Below are 16,982 nucleotides of genomic sequence, written 5' to 3' on the forward strand. Positions count from 1 at the left end.
AAGAGGCTCACGAATTAAAAAAATAAATAAGACAGCCCTATAGGAATTGTCTGACTCCATCAAAAAGAACAACATAAGAATAATAGGTATATCAGAAGGAGAAGAGAGAGAAAATGGAATGGAAAACATATTCAAATAAATAATGAGAACTTCCCAAGCCTGTGGAAAGAATTAGAGTCTCAAATCAAAGAAGCAAACAGAACACTGACTTACCTTAACCCAAACAATGTACTCCAAAGAACATTGTAATGAAATTATCACAAACCAATGACAAAGAAAAATCCTCAAGGAAGCCACACAAAAGAAGAATACAACATATAAAGGAAGGCCCATTAGGCTATCATCAGATTTCTCAGCAGAAACTCAGCAAGCCAGAAGAGAATGGACCCCAATATTTAAAGTACTGAAAGAGAGGAACTTCCAGCCAAGAATACTATATTCACCAAATCTATCCTCAAATATAAAGGGGAAATAAAAATATTCACAGATATAGAAAAGATGAAGGAATTTATCACCAGAAAACCCCCACTTCAAGAAATACTGAAGGGGGTTATCCGAACAGATACATAGAACAAAATAAAACAAAATCATAAGGAATAGCTCCAACAAGATCACAATAAAAACAAGATTAATCTATGCCAACAAAAACAAAAAGGGGAGAGGACAAAGATTAAGAGTAGCAAAGGAGGATGGAATGCAGAAGCGCTCATGAGATAATGTACTACAATAAATATGATATATATTTTTTATATTACCTAATGGTAACCACCACTAGAAAAACCACTACAGAAACACATGGCTTAAAAAAAAAAAAAAACAGAGGAAAGAAGTATGGGATACAACCAAACAAACACAAATGACAGAAATACAAAAAAGAAGAACCAAAAACAATACAAAGCTATCAGAAAGCAATATATAAAATGGCAATAGGAAACCCTCAAGTGTCAATAATTATATTAAATGTAAATGGATTGAACTCACCAATAAAAAACACAGAGTAGCAGAGTAGATCAAAAAAGAAAATCCAACTGTATGTTGCCTTCAAGAAACACATCTAAGCTACAAGGAATAAAACAAATTCAAAGTGAAAGGTTGGAAAACAATTCTCCAAGCAAATAATCTCCAAAGATAAGCAGGTGTAGCCATACTCATATCCCACAATGCTGACTACAAGGCAGCATACATAATCAGAGACAAAGATGGTCCTTTCATAATGATAAAGGGGATATTAAATCAAGAAGACATAATACTTCTTAATATATATGCACCAAACCAAGGAACACCAAAGGATATAAGACATCTACTAACTGATCTAAAAAATAAAAACCAACAAAAATACAATCATATTTGGAGATCTCAATACACTGCTGATAGCTCTTCAGGGGTCATCAAACTTTTTATAAAAACTGCCCACTTTTGCAGTGCTGGTCAACCTGGTCCCTACCATGCAACCAAGCAGCGCCGCGATTGGCCCATCATGAAAGCTGGAACGCCCACTAGTGGGCGGTAGGGACCAGGTCTACCAGCACTGCAAAAGTGGGTGGTTTTTATAAAAAGTTTGACGACCCCTGCTCTAGATTGTTCATCCAAACAGAAAATCAGTAAAGAAATATGGGCCTTAAAAGAAACACTAGATCAATTGGATATGATAGACATCTACAGGACATTTCATCCCAAAATGCCAGAGTATACATTTTTCTCCAGTGTACATGGAACACTCTCAAGAATTGACCATATGTTGGGCCTCAAAACTAACATTAACAAATTCAGAAAGATTGAAATTATACCAAGCATATTCTCTGACCATAAAACTTTGAAACTAGAATTCAACTGCAAAAAAGAAGTAAACAACCCCACAAAGATGTGGAAATTAAACAATATACTTCTAAAAAATGAGTGGGTCAAAGAAGAAGTAAAAGCAGAGATCAAAAGATATATACAGAAAAATGAAAATGACAATATGACATATCAGAATTTCTGGAATGCAGCAAAAACAGTAATAAGAGGGAAATTCATATCACTACAGGCTTCTATGAGCAAACAAGAGACAGCCCAAGTAAATAACTTAACATCATATCTTAAGGAACTAGAAAAAGAAGAACAAAGGCAACCCAAAACATGCAGATGAAAGGAAATAATAAAAATCAGAGCAGAAATAAATGAAATAAAAAACAGAAAAACTATAGAAAAAAATCAGTAAAACAAGGAGTTGGTTCTTTGAAAAGATCAAAAAAATTGACAAACCCTTGGTAAGACTCATTAAGGAAAAAAGAAAAAGAACTCATATAAACAAAATCCAAAATGAAAGAGGAAAAATCACCACAGATATCATAAATATATAAAGAATTATCAAAGAATACTATGAAAAACTATATGCCACTAAATTTAATAATCTAGAAGAAATGAATAAATTCGTGGAACAAAACAATTTTCCTAGACTGAGCCACAAAAAACTAGATAGCCTAAACAGACCCATAAACAGGGAGGAAATAGAAACAACTATCAAAAACCTCCCAAAAAATAAAAGACCAGGGCCAGATGGCTGGCTATACGAGTGAATTTTATCAAACATTCAAAGAAGATTTGGTTCCTATTCTACTCAAAGTCTTCCAAAAAATTAAAGAAGCAATAGTTCCAAACACATTTTATGAGGCCAACATAACCTTCATACCAAAACCTGGCAAGGACAACACAAAAAAGAAAACTACATCACTAATGAATATACATGCTATAATCCTAAACAAAATACTAGCAAATTGAATACAACAACACATTAAAAAAATAATTTATCATGATCAAGTGGGATTCATCCCAGAATCAAAAGACTGGTTCAACATATGCAAAACAGTTAACATAATACACCATATCAACAAAAAAAGAAAAAAAACATAGGATCCAATCAATAGGCGCAGAAAAGGCATTCGACAAAATACATCACTTTATGTTTAAAACTCAACAAAATGGGTATAGAAGGAAAATATCTCAACATAATAAAGGCCATTTATGACCAACCATCAGCTAACATTATATTAATGGCAAAAAACTGAAAACCTTTCCTCTAATATCAGGAACAAGACAGGGCTGCCCACTCTCTCCACTCTTATTCAACGTAGTGCTGGAAGTTCTAACCAGAGCAATCAGACAAGAGAAAGAAATAAAAGTCATTTATATTGGGAAAGAAGAAGTTAAAGTTTTACTTTTTGCAGATTATATGATCCTGTACATGAAAACCCCCAAATACTCCACAAAAAGACTATTAGAAACAATAAACTAATACAGTAAGGCCGCAGGATACAAAATTAATATACAGAAGTCTATTACCTTCCTATATGCCAACAACAAAACTTCAGAAAATGAACTCAAAAAATAATCCCTTTTACAGTTGCAACAAAAAAATAAATAAAATACCTATGAATAAACATAACAAAGAATGTAAAGGACCTATATAATGAAAACTACAAAACATTGTTAAGGGAAATCAAAAAAGATACAATAAAATGGAAAAATATTTCTTGTCCTTGGATAGGAAGAATAAATATAATTAAGATGACTGTATTACCTAAAGCAATATACAAATTTAATGCAGTTCCCACCAAAATTCCAGTGTCATTTTTTTAAAAAGTGGAACAAAAATTATCAGGTTTATATGGAACTATAAAAAAAACCCAAATAACCAAAGTAACCCTAAGGAAAAAGAACAAAGCCTAGGGCATTATAATACCTAACTTCAAATTATATTATAGAGCCACAATAATCAAAATAGCATGGTATTGGCAGAAAAATAAACACTCAGACCAATGGAACAGAATAGAGAGCCCAGAAATAAAACCACATATATATGGTCAAATCATCTTTGATAAAGGAGCCAAAAACACAATGGAGAAAAGAAAGCCTCTTCAATAAATGGTGTTGGGAAAATTGGAAAGCCATGTGCAAAAGAATGAAACTCAACTACAGTTTGTCTCCTTGTACTAAAATTAATTCAAAATGGATCAAAGATTTAAATATAAGACCTGAAACAAGAAATTACATAGAAGAAAACATAGGTACCAAACACATGGACCTTGGTTATAATGAAAATTTTATGAATTTGACTCCAAAGGCAAGGGAAGTGAAGGCAAAAATTAATGAATGGGACTACATCAGACTAAGAAGCTTTTGCTCAGTAAGAGAAACTGACAACAAAACAAATAGACAGCCAACTAAATGAGAGATGATATTTTCAAACAACAGCTCAGATAAGGGCCTAATATCCAAAATATACAAAAAACTCACAAAACTCAACAACAAACAAGCAAACAATCCAATAAAAAAAATGGGAAGAGGATATGAATAGACACTTCTCCCAGGAAGAAATACAAATGGTCAAAAGATATATGAAAAGATGCTCATCTTCACTAGCTATTAGAGAAATGCAAATCAAAACTACAATGAGAAGCTGTGGAGAAAAAGAAACCCTCATTCACTGTTGTGAGAATGTAGAGTAGTACAACCAGCATGGAAGAAAATAGGATGGTTCCTCAAAAACTTAAGAATAGAACTACCATATGACACAGCAATCTCTTTACTGAGTATATACCCCCAAAACTCAAAAATATTGGTATGTGAAGACACATGCAGCCCCAAGTTCATCGCAGCATTGTTCACAGTGGCCAAGACATGGAAACAACCAAAAAACCCTTCAATAGCAGATTGGATAAAGAAGATGTAGTACATATATGCTATGGAATACTACTCAGCCATAAGAAATGATGACATCGAATCATTTACGACAACATGTATGGACCTTGATAACATTATACTGAGTGAAATAAGTAAATCAGGAAAAACTAAGAACTATATGACTCCATACATAGATGGGACCCAAATTTGAGACTCGTGGACATGGATAAGAGTGCAGTGGTTACCAGGGGGAGGGGAAAGGAACAAGGGAGTGGGTGAAGGGAGAGAAAGAGAAGAGGGAGGGTGTTGGAGGAGGGGAGGGGCATAAAGGAAAACAAATAAGAGGTGATGGAGGACAATCTGACTTTGGATGATGGGTATACAACATAATCAAATGTCAAAATGATCTGGAGATGTTTTCTCTGAATCTATGTACTCTAATTGATCAAAGTCACCCCGTTAAAATGAATTTTCTAAATAAAATTGAAAAAAATATTTAAAACAACTAAAGAAAATTCAAAGGTGATATAACATTTCTTTTCTTTTGTCATTAAAATGTGATACATTTAATCAAGGAACATAATAAACAGTGTGTTCGTAAAGTCATGGTGCACTTTTGACTGGTCACAGGAAAGCAACAAAAGATGATAGAAATGTGAAATCTGCACCAAATAAAAGGAAAACCCTCCCAGTTTCTGTAAGATGATGTGGCAGCATGTGTGCATGTGCAGATGATGATGTAATACCGTGCATACAGCGGAGCAGCCCACAGCCATGCCAGTTGAGATGTGGACGGTACAGAGGAAAGTTCAGTGTGTTCTGTGGCTCGCTAAATTCGAGTCTGTGACCAAAGTGCAATGTGAATATCGGCGCTTTTATAACAAAGCGCCACCACCTAGGAATAACATTACTTGGTGGGATAAACAGTTGAAGGAAACCGGCAGTTTGGTGGAGAAACCCCGTTCTGGTAGGCCATCAGTCAGTGATGAGTCTGTAGAGGCTATACAGGATAGCTACCTAAGGAGCCCTAAAAAGTCTGTGCATGAGCCCACATCTAACTGCACTGAATAGGTATGAAACTGGGAGAGTTTTCCTTTTATTTGGTGCAGATTTCACATTTCTATCATCTTTTGTTGCTTTCTTGTGACCGGTCAAAAGTGCACCATGACTTTACGGACACACCGTATATCAGGGTTAAAAAAAGGGATAACAATAGTTCTTTAAAATGAAATTGAGAAATCATTTCTGTTGTAGTAACATAACAGCATATAAATGGTTAGTAATAATGGTGGGTATTATCTTTAAATAAAAGTTTTCTCATATGCATGAGAAAAATTTTTCTACCAACTTAGTTAAAATATGGACTGTGTAGTATAACATGTTATGTTTTAACTGGAGCTAAAATATGATTTTATTTAACTGTGTCTGTGATACTTTTGAAAATATAAAATAATATAAAGATAATCACAGAGTAGGAATGTTTATATTTGTCTTACCTTCTGAGTATACAAAGCTTATGAAACATGATTCTTCAACCTGTTGTCATAAAACACTGACTAAAGGAATATTTCAGATATGTTTCAGTAGAGTTACTGGGCTAGTATTAGTAGATAGAGTAAAGCCCGGGTGAACAAATTTAAAGTGAAAACTAGATAAATTTGCTGGATAGGAAACTCTTAAAAGCGGTTAAAAGAAGGAATTTAGAATGGAAATTATAAATCTGAAATAGTAACAATTTCTTTTAGATCATGAGCCTCTCTGAGAAGCTAAAGAAAAACAAGCTGTGAATCTAAAAAAGTATATTATTTCTAAAATTCCAAGTCTATCTATTTCCAATATATTGGTGGCCCATTATGAGATTTCATATTTTTATTTTCACTTAAAGTAAAATTTTGGCATTTTATGTAAAGTAAATGATATTAAAATACATAGTACACTATGAAAGGACACCAAAAGAAAATAACCCTGTCTATTTTAAACCACCACAATTTGTCAAATGGTAACTTTAATTATGTAAATGTTTTTAGTTTGTTCACTCAAAAGAGAATATTTTATTGAGCAAAATTTCATTTGTTTCTTAAATAGACTATTATTTCACTATCATCTATGAAAACTTAATAAGAATTATTTAATGAAAAATCTCCCCAAATACTCCCATGAATAATACTTTAAAACTACAAAAGTATATATGCTTGAAAACTAGTAAAAAATGAATTTAGTATGTATAATTTTATTCCATAGGCACCATTGTTTTTATTTAGCAATTTACCCTGTGAAAACAAAGCTTTAGAAAATCTGCAGTATTCCCTTTCTATGAATGCCTAAAGATCCACACATAGAACATATATTCACAGGTGTCAAAACATTATATTTTATCTAGACAGACTCTAAGAGAAAAGAGCCCCAAAAAACAAAACTTAAAATGGCTATAGGAAATTCTCGTGTCAATAATTACCCTAAATGTAAATGGACTAAACTCACCAATAAAGAAGCACAGAGTAGCAAATTGGATTAAAAAACAAAACCCAACCATACGCTGCCTTCAAGAGACACACTTAAGCTGCAAGGACAAAAGTAGACTCAAAGTGAAAGGTTGGAAAACAATTCTCAAAGCAAATAATTTTCAAAGATAAGCAGGTGTAGCCAATGCTAATATCTGACAATGCTGACTTCAAGACAACAAAGGTAATCACAGACAAAGATGGTCATTTCTTAATAATAAAGGGGACATTTTATCAAGATGGCATAACACTTCTTAATATATATTCACCAAATCAGGAAGCACCAAAACTGATCTAAAAATAAAAGCAGACAAAAACACTGGACTAAATGGACATAATAAACATTTACAGGAAATTTCATCACAAAACATCAAATTATACATTCTTCCCCAGTGTGCATGGAACATTCTTAAGGATAAACCATGTGTTGGGCCGCAAAACTAGTATCAACAAAATCAGGAAGATCTTAAGGAACCAGAAAAAGAAAAACAAAGGCAGCCCAAAGTCAGTAGATAAAAAAATAGTAAAAACTAGAGCAGAACTAAATGAAATAGAGAACAAAAAACTATAGAAAAAATTAATACAACAAAGAGCTGCTTCTTTGAAAAGATCGATAAAAATCAACAGAACACTGGCTAGATTCACCAAGGTAAAAAGAGGAAGAACCCATATAAACAGAATCCAAAATGAAAGATGAGTAATTACCACAGACATCATAGATATACAATCATAGTAGAATATCATAAAATATTATATGCCACCAAATTTAATAACCTAAAGAAAATGGATTTATTGTTAGAACTACACAATCTTCCTCGACTCATTCGCCAAGAAGTGGAAAACCTAAATAGACCTATAAGCAGGGAAGAAATAGAAAAAACTATCAAAAACCTCCCGAAAAACAAAAGTCCAGAACCAGATGGCTACACTAGTGAATTCTACTGAACATTCAAAGAAGATTTGGTACCCATCCTTCTCAAAGTCTTCCAAAAAATAGAAGAAGCAATACTCCCTAACACATTTTATGAGGCCAACATAGTCCTCATATCAAAACCTGGCAAGGACAACACACACACACACACAAAAACTACACACCAATATCTGTAATAAATACAGATGCAAAAATCCTAAACAAAATATTGATAAATGAAATACAACAACACATTAAAAAAAGACATCACAATCAAATGAGATTTATTCCAGGTTCAACATACAGAAATCGATCAATGTAATACACCACATCAACAAAACAAAAACAAAAATCTTATGATTCTATCAACAGATGCAGAAAAAGCATTCGACAAGATACAACATCCCTTATGTTTAAAACACTCAATACAATTAGAATAGAAGAAAAGTACCTCAAGCCATATATGACAAACCATCAGCTAATATCATACAAAATGATGAAAAAAGGAAGGCTTCTTCTCTAAAATTAGGAACAAGACAAGGCTGCCCACTCTGTCCACTCTTGTAAACATAGTTCTGGAATTTTAGCCAGAGCAATCGGCAAGAGAAAGAAATAAAAGGAATTTATATTGGAAAAGAAGATTTAAAGGTACTACATTTTGCATATGGCATAATCCTGTATACAAAAAACCCCAAAGACTCCATCGAAAAACTACTAGAAACAATAAACCAATACAGTAAAATCGCAGAATACAAAATCAATATTCAAAACTCTACTGCTTTTCTATATGCCAACAATGAAACTTTGGAAAATGAACTAAAAAAAACCCAATTCCTTTTACAAATGCAACAACAACAAAAAAATTAAGTACCTAGGCATAAACGTAACAATGGATGTGAAAGACATATACTGAAAACTACAAAACTATTGAATTGGTTATTTTGCTTAAAAAGAAAAACTGGCAAAACTTGCCTGGGGTTTCAGGGTTGGATAGTAACCACAAGTCAATGTTAATTTCCTCATAGGATGATGGTATTTTGGTTTAGTTGGAGAATGTTCTTGTTTGTAGTAAATACACTAAACTACTTAATAATTTGGGATACCAGGTCAGCAATGTACTCTCAAGTAGTTCAGAAAAATTATTTGTATAGCACTTTGACACTTTTTGTAATTTTATAAAAAACTTTTAAAACATTAACTATTTAAAATTTTTAAAAAGCACAATCTTATGGAGAAAATTATCGGCTTTCTTTCTGAGATACTTGTAGCTGTAGAGAGCAAGGGCGAGAGGAGAGTCTGCATTTATGTGCTAAAATGCTTAACTATAAAAATGAGCACTTGTGCATATGTGATGAGGTTTCTACATATGTGAATCATGTGTGTTCTGTGGATTTATTTTTTTTTCTACCTGAATGGCAATAAATACTCTATATTTCTCACTCAGAATTCTATTCATTTGCAAATAATGTTTTTTAGTTTTTATGTAGGTTCATTTATTCTTTTTCAGATTAGAACATACTCATCATAGTTTCCTTTTTGAAACCTCTCTTCCTTTGTTCTCTATTTTACTATGAGTTATCATGTTAGCATAATAAAGAAAATTCATGAAATGATATATATTCTGAACTGGACATATGTGACTAAGTCATTTTCTATTCTCATTTCATGGATTTTATTAATAAATTTATTTCATTTGGTATTACTGTACTAGTTAATTCAATAAGATAGTAAGTTTCATGCTTCTATTATCACAAAAATTTTATTGTCAAGCACAGCTTACAGAAGATATTTTATGTTTCTATTAACTCTGTTTTATGACTATAATATATAATTGGATACAATATATTTGTATAATCATATTACCTTATGCTTTTACCAGTGCATATTAATTTATATAGTATGGCATATTGCTAAGTCCATTGTACCATCCCATCTTGGGTTATCTTTTTCAAAAGTGACAATATGACAAGCTAGCTAACCAAAGGTAATCATATTAGAGACTGCTGGTTATAGAGACTTGCATTTAGAACTAGGTATTTTTTTTCCTTCTTACCTGGTCTTATATTTTAAATTTAAGTAAAATAAGTGATCATTATAATATGCTATATTTAAAAGCGTTCTATAAATTATAATGCATTATAACAATATAATTATTAGAGTCTCTTCAAAAATCTTAAATGTATACCTTCTCAAGATTCACAAAAGGAAAGACAATAATAGCTCTGTCTTATGAACTATTTGTATTTTCTTTTAGCCTAGTTTCCACATAAAATTAGAATTGCGAATATTATGGTTAACTAAGGTTGAGTCAAGTCCAGTGAGGGTTCAGGGACAGGGCACAAAAGGCAAACAAAACCATGAGATCAAATCACTCTTTTCAGAATACCTCAGTCAGTACCCACTCTGATGGCTGATGACTAAATTTACCAAATAATAAAAACTGCCTGCTCTTCAACAGTGAGGCTGAAAGTGCTGTGGCTTCTGTTTTCATTAGATCTCAAGGCTTAGTCTCTCATGGAACAATTAGCCTGTACTTGGCTCTGTTTCACCTGGGAGGAGCTGTAATAAACTTGAGACAATGTATACTTTACAGTCAAACAAACCTAGATTTGTAATTAGGCTGCTGCAGCTCCTTTATGAATTATTTAACTTCTTTAAACTTTAGTGCCTTTTTTTTATAGAATACTAGTTGCCCTAGCCAGTTTGCTCAGTGGTAGAGCATTGGCCTGGCGTGTGGAAGTCCCAGGTTGGATTCGTGGTCAGGGCACACAGGAGAAACGACCATCTGCTTCTCCACCCCTCCCCCTCCCCTTCTCTCTCTCTTTCTCTCTCTCTCTCTCTCTTTCTCTCTCTCTCTCTTCCTCTCCTGCAGCCATGGCTGAATGGCTCGAGCAAGTTGGCCCTGATGGTTCCATGCTCTTTCCTCAGACACTAAAATAGCTCAGTTGCCAAGCAACAGAGCAGCAGCCACAGGCGGGCAGAGCATCGCCTGATAGGGGGCTTGCCAGTTGTATCCCGGTTGAGATGCATGTGGGAGTCTTTCGGCCTCCTTGCCTCTCACTTAAAAAAAAAAAAAAAAAAAAAAAAAAAATATATATATATATATATATATATATATATATGCTCATTACCTCCTTAAAACTGTAAGTTATAGTTATAGTTGGGGTCAGAGTTGATAAAAAAGAATTTTGTGAGCATTCAGAACTAGGAAAATACTTTTTAAAAAATATTGTATTCCAGCACTTGGAAAACTTGTGTGTATGCAAGAAAAAAATTGGCATGAGTAAGATATATATTTTTTATTTAGCTTATAAAAATCTCTTTTTTAGAAAGGAAATGAAGGGGTTTTTTGTATTCTTTTTATAATAAAGGCTGAAAAATAATGTATGATGCGATTTTGCTGTTCTATTTATTTGTTTGTTTGCTTGTTTATTTTTAGAATAAACATCTTTATTTTGAGATAAGATAAGAGGGAAGAGGGTTTATGTACATTTCTGAGCCTTGATTTTCCTCAGGTAGACCCCCACCTCCTCACCCTCCACCATATAACCATGTGCTCGGCCATGCTGGACTGGTCTTGAGCAATGCAAGCAAGAAGCTTGCCCTGCTGCAACTTCTTCTCTAGAAGACTTCTGATTTAGCATTCCTTTTTCTTTCTCTATATTTCTTCTGAATTTTCTTTTATTGTTTTTTGTTTAAAATCTCTTCTTCCTCAGGGGCATGTTTGTCTCCCTTCTTGTGACCCAAGGGCCGTGGCTACTGGAACTTGTACCACTGTCTGTACAGTGAGTTATCAATGACCACAATGCAGTTCTTGACTAGGATCTTGGTACAGACCAGTTTGTTATTGAGTGCATTGTAGACAACATCAATAAACCTTGTTTTCCACATACAACACTCCAGGCCCCAGGAGATGTAGCCCATGTTCAGACTCAAGGATCTATACTTCTTGTTGCCTCCCTGTGAGTGCAGCAGGGGCCAACCTAAGTGTTAGCAGCAGGGTGTCCCAGCTCATATATTCACTTCTTGTGGTGTGGCTTTCTCTTGCCCCTGGTCTTGTGACACTTGTTCCAGTTGTTCTGAGAGACACCCTTGGGTCTACACTGGCTGAAAAGAGCTGCTTTTTTTTTTTTTAAGCAGCACTGTAATAAGAACTTATATAAATAATTATCTCTCATCCTCAATAGTGTATGTAAAAATTTTATATATCTACTTATCAATTCTTAAAGAATGACTATTCTTTTCCTTTTAAAATTGATAGCTTTTTTGGGTAAATTGGACTAAACTACTAAAAGACATGATAAATATAAACAAAAATTTTCTACAAGGACCAGAAGGAGCATAGTCACCATTTGTGACTTCATGTTCCTTTCTAATACTTTCATTGAACCTTTAAAAATTTAAACAATTTAATGTGGATGATTGCTCTCCCCTTTATGGACATATGTAGTGTCTTTATTAATGATATCTTATGAACATCTTACTACTGTTGTTCTTGGTCTCAGTATTTTATACTAGTATTCCTTAACGTTACTTGCCATAGCCTCCAGTAATTCCTCCTTTCTCTTTATGATTCCCACTGAAATCCATGTCCTTATTGCTGTCAGAGCTTAAATCGGCACCTGTCAACTTAAAAGCTCACAACTGTTCACAAGTTTCAGAAGACACACGTGTCGAGATCCTTCGTAGTTTGGGGTTAGCATTTCTACTGTTGTTTCCTCCCAACATTCATCACCCCCCACAGGGTCTCTCTGCTACATCCAGTATACACCTGTTCTTACCTCCACGCATCTTCCTATAACCTTACCCTTTTCTGTCTCAAAAACTCCAAGTTATCTCTTAATTTTCCCACCACTTTTTCAGTAAAAAAAGGTCATAGATTCTGCATTCAGAGTGGTAACTTTGAAAATCTGTTAGAGTTTCTCAAGGCAAAGTTTTTATAAGAACTTTGATCTAATTATAGTTTAACTCATAAATTTAACAAGCTTAATTTTGTATCTTTTTTATCATCAATTATGTTATTTGAAGTTCCAACTCTACAGTTCAGCTGTCAAGGAAGCGAGGATGAACAATCTGCTTTTTCTTTATAATTACAAAAATTTTACTAGCACAGTCTTAACAAGACTGGGCCCTCAAAAGGTATTGGCAAACTGATTTTTACTAGAGCCCTTCTATAGTATAGATGGCCACCGACTTATGATGGTTTGACTTGCAGTTTTTCTTCTATACAATGATGCAAAAGCCATACACATTCAGTGAAAATTGTACTTTGAATTTTTATCTTTTCCTGAGCTAGCAATACGCAGTCCAATATTCTCTTATGATGCCGGGAAACAATAGTGAGAAGATTTTACCCAACTGTAAGCTAATGTAAGTGTTCTGAGTATGTATGTTTAAAGTAGGCTAGGCTAAGCTATGATTTTGGTAAGTTAGGTATATTAAATGCATTTTCAACTAATGATAGTTTCAATTTACAATGAGTTTATCAGAACATTACCCCACTGTACTCCAAGGATCATCTGTATTTTTGGCAAGTGCAAGATAAAAACTGAACTCAGGAGATATGTTTTATTCCTGCACTTTAAAAGCTTTTCCTGCCATTTATCTTTTAATTTTTACTTTTAAAAGAGAATTTTTATGAGTAAAATATTAACTACTTTATTATTGATAGTTAACTCAATAATGCACACTAAAAAAATGCATCTAACTCTCCATAGATTGTTCTGCTTTGTTGAGTCTACACTATTGTCTGTACTCAAGTTAAGGTTAATTCAGGTCTTTCAATGTGCAAAATTCATTCTAAAACAGGCTTGATTTTCTGTTGAACAGATGCAAGGGAACTATTTCTAAGTTGCTATAGTTCTTGACAATTCCTGTGAAATTTAACATCAGGGCCTAAGCAATATTAAAAATAAAAATTTACTTAAGACGTTAACTTTATGATGTTAATTTTCTCTGATGTATATTTTATATTTTCTTGTAGTAATATGAGATTTCAGTTTTCCCTTTCTAGACTTTTAAAACTTATGATTTCTTTCCTGCTATACTCCTAATTTTATTGTTTATTTTTATATCATTTGCACTCTAAAGGATCCTAAACCTTTATGCAACTATTTTGCATTTCTATTTATTTTTCCTTTATATTTAAACTTTTAAAATGACTTCTGATAACATGCAGTCAATAATAATATTTTCTTATTATAAAGTAAATGCCCTATAATTTTCTAAATAAGAAATAAAATTAGTTATATTAAAATGCTATGACTTTTATCAAGCATTAGTTGTTTAGATTTATATTTGTTCTAAAAAGATAGATTGAAAATATTATGCTACATGAATTGGTTATAGTAGGAATAACACATTGTGTTGTAGAATTGTATACCTGAAACCTGTATAATTTTGTTAGCTAGTGTCACCCCAATAAAAAGAGAAAATATATTCAGTGATAATTTAGATAAATTAATTATTTTATGTTTTATTGACATTAAAATGTTAAGGCTGATTACTCTTCTGATTTCAGTAAAATATGTCTAAATTAAACAGATATATAATAGCAAAAATTTTACTTTAACTGTCTCATAAATTTTTTAAAAGCCAAAGGAAAAGCATTTCTTATACTAAATAGAATGTTAAAGGGCATCTCTTTAATTATTATATCTAATTAATTAGGTGCATATTTTAAAATATACTGATATACTTTAGTTTTATTTAAAAAAGATTTTATACCTAAAGGCTCTATTTGAGAGAAAATATAAAATTAAAAACCTTTGGCTTCCCATTGTTTATATGATAATTAATATCTAAATCACTAAACATAGCATTCAAGACCTCAGTCTGACCCCTACCTTCCCTCCAATCACTTTCTTACTTAATTCCCTAAATATGAGTTACAGGTTTGTGCCTTGTACACTTACTGATAAGCTCTTACTTTACATGACTTTATATCACAAGTGACTTTCTTATAAACCAGTTTAAAAATAACTGAACGTGTACCTAACATGTAGCTAGTGTCAGACATTGTTCTAGGTGCAAGAAGGTATAACAATGAACAACAGATTCTCTCTTCCTCATTAGCTTTCAAGCCTGCAGAAGGAGAACAACCACTAACACATAAACAAATAAATGAACAAGATAAGTAATTACTATATAAAAATATGTTATAGAAAATGTTTAGGTTTGGGTTTTTTTTAATTGGTTGATAGCCTTAGGATTGCTTTTATTTTTGTTTTTTGGGCTAGGCTGGTCAGGGAAGACCTTTATGAAAGGTGACATTGCATATAATAAGTAAGGTGGGAACAGAAAACTAAGCATTGGAACATTGGCATTAGCAAGATATAGGTCACTGATAGGAGCTTGATAAAGTTATTTTAATGATGCATTAGGTGCAGCCTCATTTGAAATTGTTGAGGAGAGAGGAGAGATTATCAAAAGAAGATAAGGTAAAAAAAAAATAGAAATAACCAAATAACTTCAGACAACTAAGATATAATGATGACCTAGGAGACAGAGCAATATTCTAAAAACCCAGTTTTTACAGTCACTCCAAATTTAACAAACATTCCCTGAGCAGTGACCTAGGGGGACAAGATTGTATTGTCATAATAGCATACATAACAATATCAGCCAACACAAAATTTAAAATTGAGTTTAAGTATGACATTTGTAAAATGAAAATAAGTACAAATAATACCTTCACAAAATTTAGCTGCAGACTGGAACCATGAAAAGGCAGCAGTTAAATGAATAAGGATACGGTGCCATGGAAAGGACGTTTTAAAATGTATGATGTTAAAGAATATTTGCAAGCTGATGGGAATGGTCCAGTAGAAAGAGAGGAATTAATGATGCAGGAGTAAAGGGAAATAATTACAAGACCAAATTCTGAGGAGGTGAGGAATAGGATGCAGGGCACAAGTGAAGGAGATTTCCATAGAAGCAAGGATCCTTCTAACCTAGAAATATAACGGTCCTAGCCAAAATGAATACAAATGTAGATTGATGGCTTGTGAGTGAAAAGATAAAAATATTCTCAACTAATTGCTTTGATTTTCTCTATGAAGACTAAAGGGGAATCATCAATTGAGAGTAAGAAAGGATTGTTGGAGATTAAGAAAATGAAAGTGTGAAAGAGAATGGGAAAATGAGCATATCAGGGTGGTGTCCTAGAATCATCTGGCAGTGTTGACTGCCCATATATACTGCTCACAAAAATTAGGGGATATTTCAAAATGTACCTGAAGTAATATATAAAAGCATTTTTTTATTAAAAAAGAACATCAGAAAAGCAAACAACAACTCAAAGAAAGTTGTTTGATTATGCAAATGAGATGCAAAACCAACTTTTATTTTATTGGTGAAAATGCACTCTACAAAAGGCTAAAAGTACTGGAGTATCTGCATGTTCCAAGATCTTGAAAATGCACATCCTGTAATTTCCCAGCCCTTGCAATGCCCTGCAGTACAATCTGCCAAAATGCGAAGCCTGGCGAGCCATAGGACGTCTTGAAGCTGGTCAAACACAGACCACAGTGGCAACAGCACTTGGAACATCCCAAAGCATGATTAGTAGACTGTGGAATCACTACCAAGAGACTGGCACAGTACAAAGAAGAAGAGGACAGGGTCACCCATCTGCCACTAACATAAGAGATGACTGCTACTTGACCTTATTGGCAAGAAGGAACAGGCGCCACAATGCAACAAAGCTGCAGGGACAGTTTCTTGTTGCTGCTAGACCCAGACCATACAAAATCAGCTCTGTCATGTTTTCTGCATGCCCAGTGACCAATGGTGTACAGTCCATTATCTGCTGAACACCATAGAACCCATAGAAGGTGGGCTGATGAGCATCATCATTGGACCTGTGATGAGTGGTCAACTGTCCTCTTCTCTGATGAGTCACGATTCAG

The 16,982-nt window shown here is 33.4% G+C and overlaps 1 protein-coding gene and 1 pseudogene across 3 annotated transcripts in view; one reads left to right on the forward strand and one right to left on the reverse strand.

The window, feature by feature from the left end:
• Positions 1-16,982, forward strand: part of LRRC7 (leucine rich repeat containing 7) — a 595,608-nt gene that overhangs the window by 335,294 nt on the left and 243,332 nt on the right. The window lies entirely within an intron of this gene.
• Positions 11,556-12,251, reverse strand: LOC136397289 (small ribosomal subunit protein eS8 pseudogene; annotated as a pseudogene).

The sequence above is a fragment of the Saccopteryx leptura genome, chromosome 3 (genome assembly GCF_036850995.1).
Source record: "Saccopteryx leptura isolate mSacLep1 chromosome 3, mSacLep1_pri_phased_curated, whole genome shotgun sequence".
Taxonomy (NCBI): domain Eukaryota; kingdom Metazoa; phylum Chordata; class Mammalia; order Chiroptera; family Emballonuridae; genus Saccopteryx; species Saccopteryx leptura.